Source organism: Pieris napi, chromosome 8, assembly GCF_905475465.1.
Source record: "Pieris napi chromosome 8, ilPieNapi1.2, whole genome shotgun sequence".
Taxonomy (NCBI): Eukaryota; Metazoa; Arthropoda; class Insecta; order Lepidoptera; family Pieridae; genus Pieris; species Pieris napi.
In genome coordinates, this window is record NC_062241.1 from 3,633,100 (window position 1) to 3,648,575 (window position 15,476).

Here is a 15,476-nt window from a genome sequence, read left to right on the forward strand (position 1 = left end):
CGCAATGCATAACGCCCCTATCTCGTTCACCGTTACCTCATTGTTGTGAAGAAAGTAACGTCAAAGAACGCATTGAATTTCAAGTGCTGGTTGACGTTTCCATTAAAATAAAACAAAAAGGAAACCTCGTTAGAGGCTGACTAATGCGTTGCTATTAAATTTCTCGCTATCAAATTATTTAGATTCATTTGGTTTCAACAGCTCCCGTGTGGATTGATTGGATAAATGATCCGTTGTATGGGCAGCGTAAAGTGAAAAGCGTGTGAGTTAAAGCGGTGACATCGCGAGCTAGCCACGCAACTTCAAGCGATTTTAATGATTGATTAAGTAATTTGATACGCCGATACCAATATATCGCCACTTTTGATCAATACTAAGAGCTGATAAGCTTGGGATTGCGCGATACAACATTAAGAGCTATTACGCACTGTCGACTTGTCGCCGGCAACTCGGTCGCTGGCGACTGTGAGTTTCTACAGTTTAAATAGATGTCTACGCACTTGGTCGTCGGTCGCCCAAGCGACTGGGCGACTCGCCGCGTCGTGGCGACACACAAGCGACTGCCGGTCGCTGGCGACCAATAGGAGCACGGCTTCAAATGGAAGCATTCACACTGCGAGCAACTGTCGTAACGACTGGACGTATATATACGAATGTACTTGGAATACTGTCGCTCGGCTTGGTCTCCTGCCTAGTTGCCTATGTTTTGGTCGCCGAGGCGACCGAGTCGCCGGCTACAAGTCGACAGTGCGTAATAGCTCTAAACTCAGGATCACAATTATACTACTACGTACAGCTACTGTGAATATTGCTGCCAGTAAATTATTTTAGTATATGCCTTGAAAATGCGGCGCCTATTATCCCTCACAAGGGAAATTCATTACATTGTCTTTACTCAAGAACAATGAAACAATTATATAAGTTGTTTAATAATTACGTCTATACTTGTAATATTTCCTTGCTAGATTGTGAAATTGTCCTTGTTCGTTCTTCCTTATATCTAGATTATAAAATCAATAGTCAAGGCCATCATTGTAATGCACAAAACACCATAATTTTACATACAGTTTTTTTAGTATAATTATTAGCTCAGGTCCCGTTATCTATGTATTTTACTATTTGTGGAAACACATAGATTACTATATTATATGTATATAAATATATATATATATATATATACCCAAATAATGGTTATTCGTGGATTAAAATTTGGCAAAAAATTTCATCCGCTTACCTTATAAAACTTGTTCGAGTTTGATTAGACTTATTTACGTTATCACTTCATAGTACTAAAATGGTAGGAATATATATAGAATCGTTTATTAAGGTTATTTAATAAAACTTAAGAAAGGCTTTCATTGAAATATATTTCCATGTCCACTTGTTAACGAATCGTAGATTAGATTCGAGTTGCAACGGTCATTAAATAAATAATGATTCATCATAAAGATAATGGCATATAAGTAATATCAATAATATTTGTTATAATATAAACACATCATGACACCAACGCACTTCCGTTGAATGTGAATGTTGTTATAACCTTCGATTTTCCTAAGGATTATATTCAACTAGTACCTACATAATATATCAAACTTTGTAGAGGAAGTAAAATAGGCACGAGTTTTAAAGGAAGTACTTATTTAAAATGCTAATGCAATAATAATAAACAAATGAGTCACACAAACTAATTTGTAATTTGCATTGATAATGGTGATAACTGAAGCAACCGATACCCTATCACAAGCTTTGAAATTAAAATGGCAATGGGCTTGTCATGTTACACAATACCTTCACAACAGATTGTCAACGCAATGGAAGGGACCACCCGGTACAAGGAAAGTGGGCAGGCCAAAAAGAAGGTGGGGTTATGACTTGATCGAAATAGCACTAAAATGCAGACTATTGGCAAAGAGACATCTAGAAATGGTTAAAAGAGACCTTCATCCAAGAGCGCTCTATCCACAGGGACTAATATAGTACTACTAACATTTAACTAATAATAGGATATGGAAATAAAAAAGGCTTTATTATTATTAATGGTGATATAAAGCACTATTTTTATGATACATTTCTGGATCGTAATTTTGTAGTTCATCAGAATGTGTTTGACTATGGTCAAAAGTTTTCGAATCAGGGATTTGACCCCGATTTTGTTTTAATTACACTATTTTCATTAATATTTTAACCTATATTAAGTTTAATAGCGCCTGACCTGTCGCTAACCGCCACAAAAGTTTTGTAATATTGATTGATATTCTGCGATAATCTGATGAATATAAATGATTTCTACCGTTATGTAACTATTACGTAAAATACAATATAATTTATTCCTTTGTTTCTAATCGAACTCTTAGGAAATAATCTCGTTAAGTAAGAGTGAAGTAATTATACGTAATACATAATTACGAGTAACACGACAATGAAGTCTAGAAACTGAGAAAGAGTTGTTTTAGTTAAAAGTATTATTTTCTCTTACCACTTGAGACAGATAAAGGATAAAATTGCCATTAGCTTACGCGAGCTCTACAGATTAAAATGAAACTTTAATTATAATATTCTTAGAGGACATTGACGTGCTGACTGCATCACCTAGTGTCATTGTGACGGGACGGGATATTACGTGCTCATTAGTAGTACTTTATATACTACCTCATCTGATTCCTTTTCCATTCGGGTGCTTGGACGCGACGGACGTGTGAGAGATCATCTTCCATTGATTTGTTTTCTAAATTAAAAATGATCGGTCAATAATATATTATATAAGAGTGTCGACATTTTTAATTATTAATATTGTCTGCTTTAAAAGAATATTATTTAATTATAGATTACAGCTTTTTATATCTTTTAACGGTTTAATGGTTGAAGGCAAATTTCAAGCGTTCATATTTATTTATATACGAAGAAAGATAAGTGATCAAGTTTATTATATATTCTTTACATATAAGAGAATAATCGTTTCCCACAATGAAGTAGATATATCAATGTACTGCGTACAGGCAACTGGGTAACCGTTCGAAATAATAATTATTAAACAAACACTATGCGAATTGCAGTTGTTAAAAGGAATATCGATTATGTAAGTTGTGAACATAGAACAAAATAGATGCGTTTTTTTCGCCTGTTTTGCATTTCGAGTAAACTTTTTAATACTAACGATAACTCTAGTAGTATTATAGAAACCGGTTTCAAAAATTGAGGCTTTTTGAGTTGGTACACAAATATATCGAAAACTAAAAGGCACACCGAGATCCTGTCGGGACTTGTATCTCTCTTCAGTCGATAGCTCTCGTCTGAGCATCATGGTCAGAAGGAACATCTGGAGTGGACTATCTGTTTCCACCGGTTTCTGTCCAGCACCTCTCTTGTTACAGTGTACATTGCTGAGAACGATGAGTCCTTTACGTGATCCGTCCATCTGGTTGGTGAACGGCCACTTTGCGTTCTGTGTTATTAACCACGATTAGTTTCTCCAAGTTCTCATAGCCTCGCATTGTATGGCCGTGTAATATATGCACTTAACTAAATAATAAGTCAAGTCTGTTAGTATTTGAAGTTGGTTTATTTTTTTTTTACTTTATGATGCCACCTCTGTTCATTCCGTTTACGCGACATTTCCCCTTGATAAAAACCTCTACAGGTCATCCAACCGAATGCACAGTGGGTTCGAGGTCTTAACATCGCACTCAGCAACATTTACAGTGGATCATTGCTCTCTAGATAAAACGAATACCCTTTGACATTAATTCACGATAATTTTAACAACACCACTCATTTTCTCGCTTTATTATTGAGGAAACACAATTATCTTTATACTCATTATCTTAATACGATAACGAAGTATAACACAAGAATAAGGTTTTTTAAACCAGCGCTACAACCTTTTAGGTCTGGGTTCCTCTCGATGTTTTTCTTCACATTCGCGAGTTAAATGCTCACATAGTCCATTGATGCACAGTCAGGGATCGAACCTAGGGTCGCACGGTCAAGTCACTAGACCAATGACTATTATCAACATTATATTAGAGATACCTTGAGAAGTTGTTATGGTTTATATCATGTTAATATATTTTGCTTCAAAACAAACATTTATATATTAAACATAGATTGAAATATCCTTCCATTACCTATTTACTTAAGTTATAGTTGCTAAATGATCCGTCATGTTTAACAACCTATTTATGAGACATATTATTTACTTTAAAAACAGTTGTAAATAAGGAGTAAAAATAATGTGTATGAAATATTTTCTATTACCAATATTATGTAATGAAAAATCATTGAAGTAGAAAATAGCTGAAACTCCCAAACCAATTAATATTCGAGTTACACAATAAACACGGATTCATGAATCTTGAAATTAAACGAAATATTTTATTATTATTTGTTTAATTACATTTTTAATTAGTTTCATTGTGTACTAGTATTGTGGGTAGGTCACCGATGAATAGTTTTTCATAGGGAAGCCAGTCGAAGCAAAAACTGATCAATTAGTACCTCGCTCCATTTCGTCTTGATTGAATTGAATAAAAACGTTCAGGAAGTTAGTTCTGTTCGAGTGGAGATGTTCTCGAATAGCTGTATTTGTATACGATTTTTTCAAAGGCAGGAAGCATTTAAAGCCGCATTATGCACAGATATATGGATTATCAAAACGTAATTATTAATTACATAACTTATATGTAATTAATAATTATCAACAATTAACAATAACTTTCATCAACAATTTGAAGTATAAAACAAGCTTAACATATTTGTAACTGTTCTCTGTACTGCTATTACTTTCATGTTCATTATTTACATTCAAAAACACTAGCTCGGTTTGTGAAGCTTTAGAAACAAAAGTCGACAAAGTCAGGTACAGGAGGCTGATTACTTCGATGAAAATAAAGATATGATAAATGAAACTGGATTAATGATCAATAATTATCCATTAAAATTAATAATAATCCATTTATTTGTATGTAGTATCCAACGTACTCTACGTTGGATGACAAAGGCAGTCTAAAAAGCTTGCTTTTATTACATTTTAATCGGTATTATGAATACAAAACATAGTAGAGTAAACAATGGGACTATGGAAAAGATGTTATCTTTGATTGCTGACGTCGATTCATTGTCAATGTCGAGTCGTTAGAAGTTCGTAGCCTTCAGTAAATGGCTTGGGTTCATGTTGGAACGCACGCGAAGGGAAATCGAACAAGGTTAGAGAAAAGGAAGTGATAGGGGTTGTCGATGATACATAAACGTCCGATTAGAAAAGAAAAGAAAGAAAACTCTTTATTACTTTAATAAAAAAGATTGTTTAGTTAAAAGAGAAAGTGAACTATATCTACTAGGATTCCCTGTGTCGTGAGTAAGTCTCTTCCATTTGACATATTAAGGGTACTTGACGTAAACTACATAACACTTATTTACGATATATTGAGATCACTTGAAGGACACTTGAGCTCATTGTTTAGTTATTTTTCAGTCCATATTTCGGACATAACCTCGCGGTACTAGACTATTGACACTGAGACTACAGACATTCTTTTGTTGAAGTGTAAAAGAGGTTATCAGCTTGATCTGTATATGTGTGTGATACTGTTGCAATTTGATATTTGAGTATAATTATGAGACTATAGGGTCTCTAGTTCCATTTTTTAAATCGTTTCTACACGTCATTGAAAAGTTCTTGTTTGTTTTATGTCTTTACGTTTAGTTGAGTTACGCTTGTTTTCTATATTCAAAATACTTTTCCATAATGATTTTTTTAAATTTATTGTGTGTAAGGAAAAGGAACTCGTGCGAATAAAGGCTACATTCATTTATTTGATTTCCTTTATGTAGCAAAAGGAAGTTTATAGATACTTTTTGCCAGAAAATTTCGGGTAATAAATGTGTTTCAATCCAATATCAAATGATTATCGATATTCAAAGAAAGTGAAACTACAACCCTACTTAACGGAAGCGGTCGAAGGACAGACCTTGGCCATTCACGGCCACAGTAACCTTGTTTCGGGAAATCAGAGTTATAACGAGAATGTCGATACATGAATGTTTTTCTTCATTTACGTTTAAAGCTGCCAGTTTTTTTCCACAACAAATTGAGTTTGTATATTTAAAAGTGCGAGCAGTGTTGGTCGTTGGTTGGCTATGCACCAATAGAATTTCTGTCTATGTGTGCCTTTAACATTTGCTCAAACGGTGAAGGAAAACATAGTGTGAAAACCAGCTTGCCTTACACCCAAGTAGACGGCGTGTGTCAGGCCCAGAAGCTGAACACGGTGGAACATGGTGTGATGGTTGCAGCTCCTTACAAACATTGTGTAAAACAAAAACTTGGCGGTTAAAAAGAGTGGCGGAGATTTTATTGACAGTTCTTTTCTTCCGTCCTACGCCCTTGATTTGAGAACTGGCAGTAAATGTAAAATTAGAAGTTTTTTGACATTGTGATTTTTGTGTACATTGTGATTTTGATTTGATTTGATCATCTACTTGCCTATTATATTGACAAATCATCATGAAACAGATTCAGATATCTAAGGCCCAACCCTATTGTAGCGCCACTGATTTATTTTTTGTTTATATTTAAAAGTATTATTGTAGCTTATATTTCTTATTGCAAATATTTATTACATGATTGGTAAGGCGCGAGCGAAACTGGATTGGTCAAATATTAAGTGGTTGCAACTATTTGCTTGTTTTTTTGTCAAAATATAAGGAAAATAATCTTAAAACAGCATTGCTTAAGTTGAGTTAGTTTTTTTAATAAAAATAATTGCATCTGTTAATATAAATGTGGACAGATAAACAAGTTTCCTTATATAATGAAACAACAGTATTTTACTGGAGTTTGTCGAACAATAACAGTTTTATGGATTTGTTTCCATCAATATATTATACATACGTTTGTATATAGACAAATATTTAAACAATTACCCCTTTATTTAATTTTTAAACCTTTCTCAATAATTTATACATAAAAGAATTAAGAATAAGCTAAATTAAGCTATTGGGCTCATACTTCAAATATAAAGTTATTCTTTTTCTTAATCAAGTGCCTGATAATTATTGCCATTGGATGCCAATAATATTATTGAGTACGTGTGTTTTGTTATTGTAACGAAACCTCGACCTGCTGGACCAATTTCAAAAATTCTGTCTCTATTCTTCTGTTCCGGACTTAATGAAGTTAAGCAAGGTGATTCCACTCTTCAAATCTGGTAGTACAACCGATCCTACGAATTTTCGCCCTATCTCAATTTTGCCTACACTGAGCAAAATTTTTGAGAAAATAATTTTAAAGCAAATGCTAAAGCATTTTAACAGACAGAATCTTTTTCACTCCAAACAATTTGGATTTACTAAGGGTCGGTCTACTGCTGATGCAGGTGTGGAACTACTCAAAAATGTATTCGAGGCTTGGGAGAATTCACAGGATGCTTTAGGCATATTCTGTGACTTGTCCAAAGCTTTTGACTGTGTTTGCCATGACACACTTATCAAGAAACTACACCACTATGGCATTAGAAATAAGGCTCTTAGACTTCTCAGTTCATATTTAGACAATAGAATACAAAGTGTAGATATTAATGGCAAAAAATCAAAAGGATCTGTGGTAACTATGGGTGTTCCGCAGGGTTCAATTCTAGGTCCTTTCTTATTCCTTATCTATATCAATGATTTACCTTTTTGTGTAAGGGATGATCACAAAATCCTATTATTTGCGGATGACACTTCGCTTGTTTTTAAAGTTAAGCGTCAACTTGAAAATTTTGACCAAGTTAATTTGGCACTATCTAAGGTTGTCCATTGGTTTAATGTTAATAATCTGCTTTTGAACTCAAGTAAAACTAAATTAATAAAATTTTCTACGCCTAATGTGAGGCAGTTAAGCACCAATGTACAACTGAATGGAGTAGAGTTGGACCCTGTTGAGTCAACTGTTTTTCTTGGCATTACTGTTGACGCCAAACTACAGTGGGGCCCACACATTAACAAATTGTCTGGAAGGCTCAGTTCAGCTGCTTATGCTGTAAGGAAAATTAGACAAATTACTGATGTGGATACTGCCAGAATTGTTTATTTCAGTTATTTTCATAGCTTGATGACGTACGGCATTCTCCTTTGGGGAAACTGTGCGGATATTAATACAATCTTCTTATTACAAAAAAGGGCTGTCCGCGCTATATATAAGTTAGGTCCTAGAGTTTCTCTCCGAGAGAAATTCAAAGAGATAAACATTCTGACTGTAACTTCACAATATATTTTTGAAAATTTACTTTATGTTTACAAAAACGAACCGGATTTTGTCAAATTGTCTGATCTTCACTCCCGAAATACTAGGAACAAAAATAATTTAACAGTTCATGCTACTCGCCTTCATAGAATAAGCAACTCGTTCATGGGTCAATGTATACGCTTTTACAATAAACTTCCCCTTAAGAAATTTAAATTTTTTATTAAATCAAAATTATTAACTAAAGGATATTACAGGATATCCGATTATTTAAATGATAGAAACGCCTGGGATTGAGCTGCTCGCTTATACAGCTATCGCTTGTGTTTTTGTAAGCTGTCTTTCACTTCTTTTTTTTTTTTTTTTGCATGTTGTACATATTTACAATCTGACATGTCTTGTGCTTTTGCATATGCATTTTATTTTATTCTATTGACATGTTTGTGCTTAGTGCATATTCATTTTTTTACATTTTTTTTTTTCTATATTACTGACATGTTTTGTGCTTAGTGCATATTCATTTTTTCTTTTTCTACAATACTGACATGTTTTGTGCTTTTGCATACAATATTTTACACTTTGACATGCCAAGTGAATAATGATTATATTTCGATTATATTTTTCAATTTCATTATTTTTTCCTTGCTTTAAGGTACACCTTAAAAATACATTTTGTATCCATTGTAAGTGTAAACATTATGCGGGTATATCATAAACTCTTTTGCTTGATTTATAATTTGATACATTTTAGTCTATAGTTATTTTGGGCTGGCGATCTGAGTGAGTTGTTGCCCCACATATTTTTATGGTGCCACTGGCGGTATTGTTGTGTACCGGGTTGTGCAGCTCCCTTAAAAATGGTTGAGCTGCATGAGCTATTCGGGGCATGCTAGCCGTCTGCTGGCACAGGCTTGCTCAGATCGATCTGGTTCTTTCTTCCAAAGACCAGTCCAGTAAATACTCTGCATTTGTTTACACCAATTTATTAATTTATTATTGTATTATCTGGACTATAAAAGAGACTAAGACCCCCGAGTTTGTTTCGACATTTCTTCTCAGGGCAGTCAGTTAGGAAATGTCGACTTCATCTAGTTTAGGATGACATTGTAAAAGTGATTTATATAGTCCTACTTGCAAGAATAAACTATTTCATTTCATTTCATTTCATTTCATATTATAATATTTTGATTTATTTCCAAATATAAATAAATTAAGTCCTTCGTCCAAAGCCGGAAAACCGCTAGTTATACATAATAACTGTTAAACTTCCTATTACTGACTTAATTTTTATAATAATTTTATTTTAATTTGCATTATTTCATCGTTCAGTTTTAGACTATTTAAATGAACCGTACCAATATACGAAAGTAGGGTTTTATTACCTAATCATAAAAACATACTTCGCAAACCTTGGTCAAACCCAAATCTGACAAAAATACTGATAATCCGGTCAATGACCTGGTAAAGAAAGATTTTAAACACGTCTGCGGATAAATATTTAATAAGGTATGTATTTTACGCTAAATCCAGTAGATGCATTTCAAACTTTACAGATTTCCGTCAGAATAGAATAAAGTAAATTAGCCAAAGTTGAGACTAAACTTCCAAGTAGGTACGGCCAAAAATAAAATAATATAACTGACTCAAGATTGATAGGTTTTTCAGAACTTTAAAAATTAAGATGTCGATTTGTATCGACTTTCAGGATTACCAGTTCCTCTGTGATTATGAGGTTTTGTGGGACTTAAAATACACCAAACCTGATATCGTCTACGTTGTTGTGAAGTGGCGTGTGCTATAATAATATAAATCCTTCAAATCTCTACTGTACAAAGATTACCTGTCCACATCGTATCCCTAACTTTCGTACTAACTGGTGTGAAACTGATATAAAGTTATCGTGATTCTTGTGCACTTTGTCTTTTTCATGTATCCTCTTTTAGTTTAGTTTTTTGTTCCTGTTTTAGTTTTGTCTAAATAACTTTACGAATTATGTATTTTTGCACTTCTTGCTTATATTATCTAAAAAAAAATCTCACAGTTGCCTGGAAGAGATCGCTCGAAACCGATAAGGCCGCTAGGTTTCTTTTCATTTAATTATGTCAATTGTATTCTATTTCTGTATGCAACGAAGTGTTAATAAATAAATAAAAACAAAAGTTACACAGGTTCTTACCACTCTCCGAGCAGGAGGCCCCAGACGTTGCCTTCAAATCCTAGCTGGGCGGAGGAGACCCAAAAATCCCTATATATGTATATACTATGTATTAAGATAATGATATTTTAATATCGTATGCGAAATTTTTAAATTTGGCTCCAAATGTGTTGCTAACACACAAACAAAGGCCGTTTTTATTGACAAAGTATTAGTTTGTATCAAAGTAAGACGAGATAAGATATTGAGAGCACGTAACATATATTTTTAAAGATATATCTGTCTGCAGTATACAAAAACATTGAAGTGTCTTCATAGGAACAGATATAATATGTCTTTTTTTCTTATAATTATCATAAATCTTTTATGATATCTATTAGTATAGAATTAATGAAATGCGAAAACCCAAAAAATAAGGAAAGTCAAAAGTTATTATGTCTAGGTTAAGGATAATGAAGCATATTTGATTTAAAAAAAAAGAATAAACGAAATCTAACATGTAAATCGCAAATACGAGGCGTGTATTTAAAGTAAGGTCTCCATTTATTTTTTTCACATTAAATAACATGTATTTACAAAGTTTAATACATTGCTGTAAAGCTTGAAATCTAAGCTATTTTTCTATATAATCGCCATTCACTTCGATAAGTTTCTTCATTCGTACGACAAACTTTTGTATCCCCTCCTCGAACCATGATCCCGCCGCCTCGCGCAGGAACGAAATGAAACCCCGGAGCACAAAGTGAAACGTGTCCAATGTGCCCAAGACTTTCTCGCCAGTTTTGAAGAGGAAGGGGAAGAATTTCTCGATTCAATCGTTACAGGAGATGAAACATGGGCTCATTATTACACACCGGAAACGAAGGAGCAGTCGAAACAATGGAGACACACGCATTCGCCTAAAGTCAAAAAATTTAAGCAAGAAAAATCAGCAGGCAAGGTTATGACCACCGTCTTTTGGGACAGAAAGGGTGTATTGCTGATCGATTTCATGCCTCGTGGAACAACCATAAATGCTGATCGGTACTGTGAGACCTTGAGGAAACTTCGAAGAGCTATTCAAAATAAACGAAGAGGGATGCTGACCAAGGGAGTACGACTTCACGACAACGCGCGTCCTCATGTGGCCAACAAAACAATGTCACTCATTACGGAATTTGGTTGGGATGTGTTGGACCACCCTCCTTACAGTCCCGACGTCGCCCCTAGTGAATTCCACATGTTTCCTGCCCTGAAAAAACATCTAGGAGGAATGAAATTTGCGAGAAATTCTTCCCCTTCCTCTTCAAAACTGGCGAGAAAGTCTTGGGCACATTGGACACGTTTCACTTTGTGCTCCGGGGTTTCATTTCGTTCCTGCGCGAGGCGGCGGGATCATGGTTCGAGGAGGGGATACAAAAGTTTGTCGTACGAATGAAGAAACTCATCGAAGTGAATGGCGATTATATAGAAAAATAGCTTAGATTTCAAGCTTTACAGCAATGTATTAAACTTTGTAAATACATGTTCTTTAATGTGAAAAAAATAAATGGAGACCTTACTTTAAATACACGCCTCGTACCTTACAGGTGTTAATGTCATCATAAATTCGCCGCATCTTTTATTTAAATATCATATACATACAGGAATCTGATATTTTATTTGCATATTATAAATCTTTTTATAAATAAAATATTTTTTTATTTTATTATTTCATAACCTATGAAAATTCATGTGACCATTGTTGGCCTGGCGGCTTCAGCGTGCGACTCTCATCCCAGAGGTCGTAGGTTTGATCACCGGCTGTGCACCAATGGACTTTCTTTCCACGTGCGCATAATTAACATTCGCGCGAATCGTGAAGGGTAACATACTGGGGAAACCGACTTGCCTTAGACCCAAAAAGTCGACGGCGTGTGTCAGCCACAGGATGCTGATCACCTACTTGCCTATAAGATTGACAAATGATCATGAAATAAAAACAGAAATTGGAGGCCCAGACCTAAAAAGGTTGTTCATTTTTTTGACAATTCAAAATTCACATTCTACATTTATTTCTATGTCATTAGTAATATCTATTTAAAATAATAGTAAAATGATTTAAGGAAAGATTCAAATCAGTGTATTACGTCTTGTAATTAAATCGGGATCGAAATACCAATTTGGCGAGAAAACAAAAGACGAAACGAACCGTTTCGTTTTAAGGCGGAAACATACTACCAAAACGCGACGCCACACCACGCCATCCGACGCATGTCAGTACTTATCAATCCCATATATTTAATATGGTCAGATGCACATAGACAACACGCCATGTGATCACACGCGGTAACATCCAATCGATTTGGATCGGCGTGTTGTGGATGTTGTGATGATGACGTCATGCGTCAATGCTTTCGAGTTTTTGACACGAATGTCAATTTATATACTTAGATATTTTTGGATTTATTTGGCGAAATGAACGACCAACAATTAATTGAGTTGGTGAAACAATATTCTGTTTTATATGACATAAGATTACCTCAATAGAAGGACAAAAACAGGGAGTTAGGATGTTGTTAGTTTAATACAAATAACCTGCTAATCAATTCAGTTTATTAGAAAAATACAGGGTGGGCCAGAAAGATTTGCGAATTTGAAAAAAATATAATAAAAAAACTAAATACAATACACAAAAATTTTTATTTCAATTAAAATAGACATCTGGGAAATTTATTTCTTAAAAATAACATCATCCAGGTGTGCACCATTGCGCTGCAAACATTCCTCGAATCTGAACCTCAAATTGGTAAAAACTTGCTGGCACATTGCGCGGGGAATAAAAAAATAAATAAATCAGCTAAATGACTTTTGAATTTGCAAGCGTGTCGTGGTGTCGCGTGTTGGTAATGTGCACGATGGACATCGGATGTCGACACGACACGTCGCGTCGCGTTTTAGTAGTATGTTTCCGCCATTAGTGTAATTGGTCAAAAGCTTCAGTCCAACACGCATTGACACGCAAAATAGTGATATTGCGTTCGTTTGACCGATCACAATTAAACCCACGTTTTCGTGTTAATATTTTATTTTTTGTACATTAGGAGCGCTTTGCATCTGATACTCAGTAAATATGTGAAGGAATTACACACCCGTTATCTTATTTGCTGATTTTTGCGTGTATCTTTCGTGATACGGCGGGCGACCCAAATTTCCACTCGTATTTTGTACGTTTATGACATTTTCACGACCAATATCCGTACTGGTTTATGGCATTTGAACTGCTTATAAAAATCGCATTAGGGCATTCATTACTTCAGTAGTACGCATTTTTTATATTATTGCTTTTGTAGATTTTATAATAGCTCGAGAATGATGATACTAAAAGGCCGAAAAAAAAGATATTCTTAGTGACAAACTGAATAGCTGGACAGTCTCCTTTTGAGCAATTTTTATACATTATTTAAATATATATAGATACATGAACAAATATTCGATGAAGCTATGTAAAACTTTATTTTTAGATATTGTTTTAAATCACATTAGAAACCCTATTTGTATGACGTACATATTTCCTTCTTTGTTACATTATGTACCACCACGATACAATATATGTATTATAGAATTAGTATAATTTTCGCTATGTACTCTCGTATACTTTATTTCGTAACAAAGGTATATAACTAATAATAACGGCTGTCCCGTAGGCTCGTTTGCTATTAAAAAAGGGCGTGCGTACAAAGTACATTAGTAGTTCTCACTCTCTCTCAATCGGTCTCAATCGCTCTCTCCCTTTTCTTCGACAAAAACGCTGCACATTTTCGTGATGTTTTTAAAAAAAATACCCTCATGCGCCTAAAAAAGTTTTACTTCAAAAATCATTTTAAAAATAGTAAATTAACATATTTAATGAAACATAATTAAAACTACATTTAAAGCAAGAGAGCAAAATTCATAAATATTTCTTTCCCGTTTAAAGTTTAACCTATTATTTCACGAATAATATAATAATTTAAATTAGCAATTACAATGAACGTTTCGTGACCACGTAATAACCATTTATATTTACAATAAAAAAAATGTCGTGACTAAAAGGATGGAAAACGTGTGAAAATATTATTAAAACATTATTGATTGTAATGAGGAATTAATTTTAAGGTCATAGCGTATTGTCAGTTACGGCAAAGTAATAGATGTACCGTTTTACCTACCATAAATAGTTATTTTGATGGATGATAGAAATACCACATATATTTTGAATTCTCTAAATATTTTTTAATAAAAAAAAATTTAAAAAAAAAACCGAACAATAAAATCAATGCTTTCGTAATACTTGAACGGCCCCCTATGGACACTTACATTGCTAGAAGGCTGGCAAGTGCGTTGCTGGCCTTTTAAAATTTGGAACCCCCTATTCTTGAAGTAAGTCGTATTGGTTCGGAAATACTTCAGTGGGCAGCTGGTTTCACGTAGTGGTGGTAACGAGCGTGTGGTAGTTATTAATTATTTACATCTTTTAAATTCAGACGACTCATTGGTCTAGTGGTTAGTACCCCTGACTGCGAATCCATGGGTACCGGGTTCGATCCCCGGCTGAGAAGAACATCGATGTGATGAACATTTGGTGTTATGCTTAGGTCTTGGGTGTTTAAATATGTATTTATATGTCTATCTATCTATGTATGTATCTGTTGCCTAGTACCCATAACACAAGCTTCGCCAGCTTAGCATGGGACTCGGTCAATTGGTGTGAATTGTCTTAAAAAAAAATCGGAAAATAAAGAGAAATTGTGTATTCCTATTTTTATCAAAGTTTTGATTTTGTTATCGTATCCAACATTCCGTTTGAAGGAATGATTTATTGATTTTTAATACTGAAGTCTACGGCCGATGACCGGGGGTCAATGACCGTCTGACGTGTTTTGTTTATCACGCCCTAATTTGTTATTAATATTTCCCTCAATAATAAAAATTACATTTATTATTTACGCTTCACTGAATCCGTTTGTTAGATCAAAACAACTCAAAACAGGTTGTCTTTAATTGCATGTTGTTTAATAAACAAGTTTGACTTCTGATTAATCTTTATTTCAAAAATGCACAACTAGGTATATTAAGATATTGATTAAATTTTTTTAA

At 34.1% G+C, this 15,476-nt stretch overlaps 1 protein-coding gene across 4 annotated transcripts in view; it reads left to right on the plus strand.

Annotated features, from left to right (window-relative positions):
- Positions 1–15,476, plus strand: part of LOC125051801 (protein goliath-like) — a 71,184-nt gene that overhangs the window by 25,028 nt on the left and 30,680 nt on the right. The gene's annotated exons all lie outside the window — the stretch shown is intronic.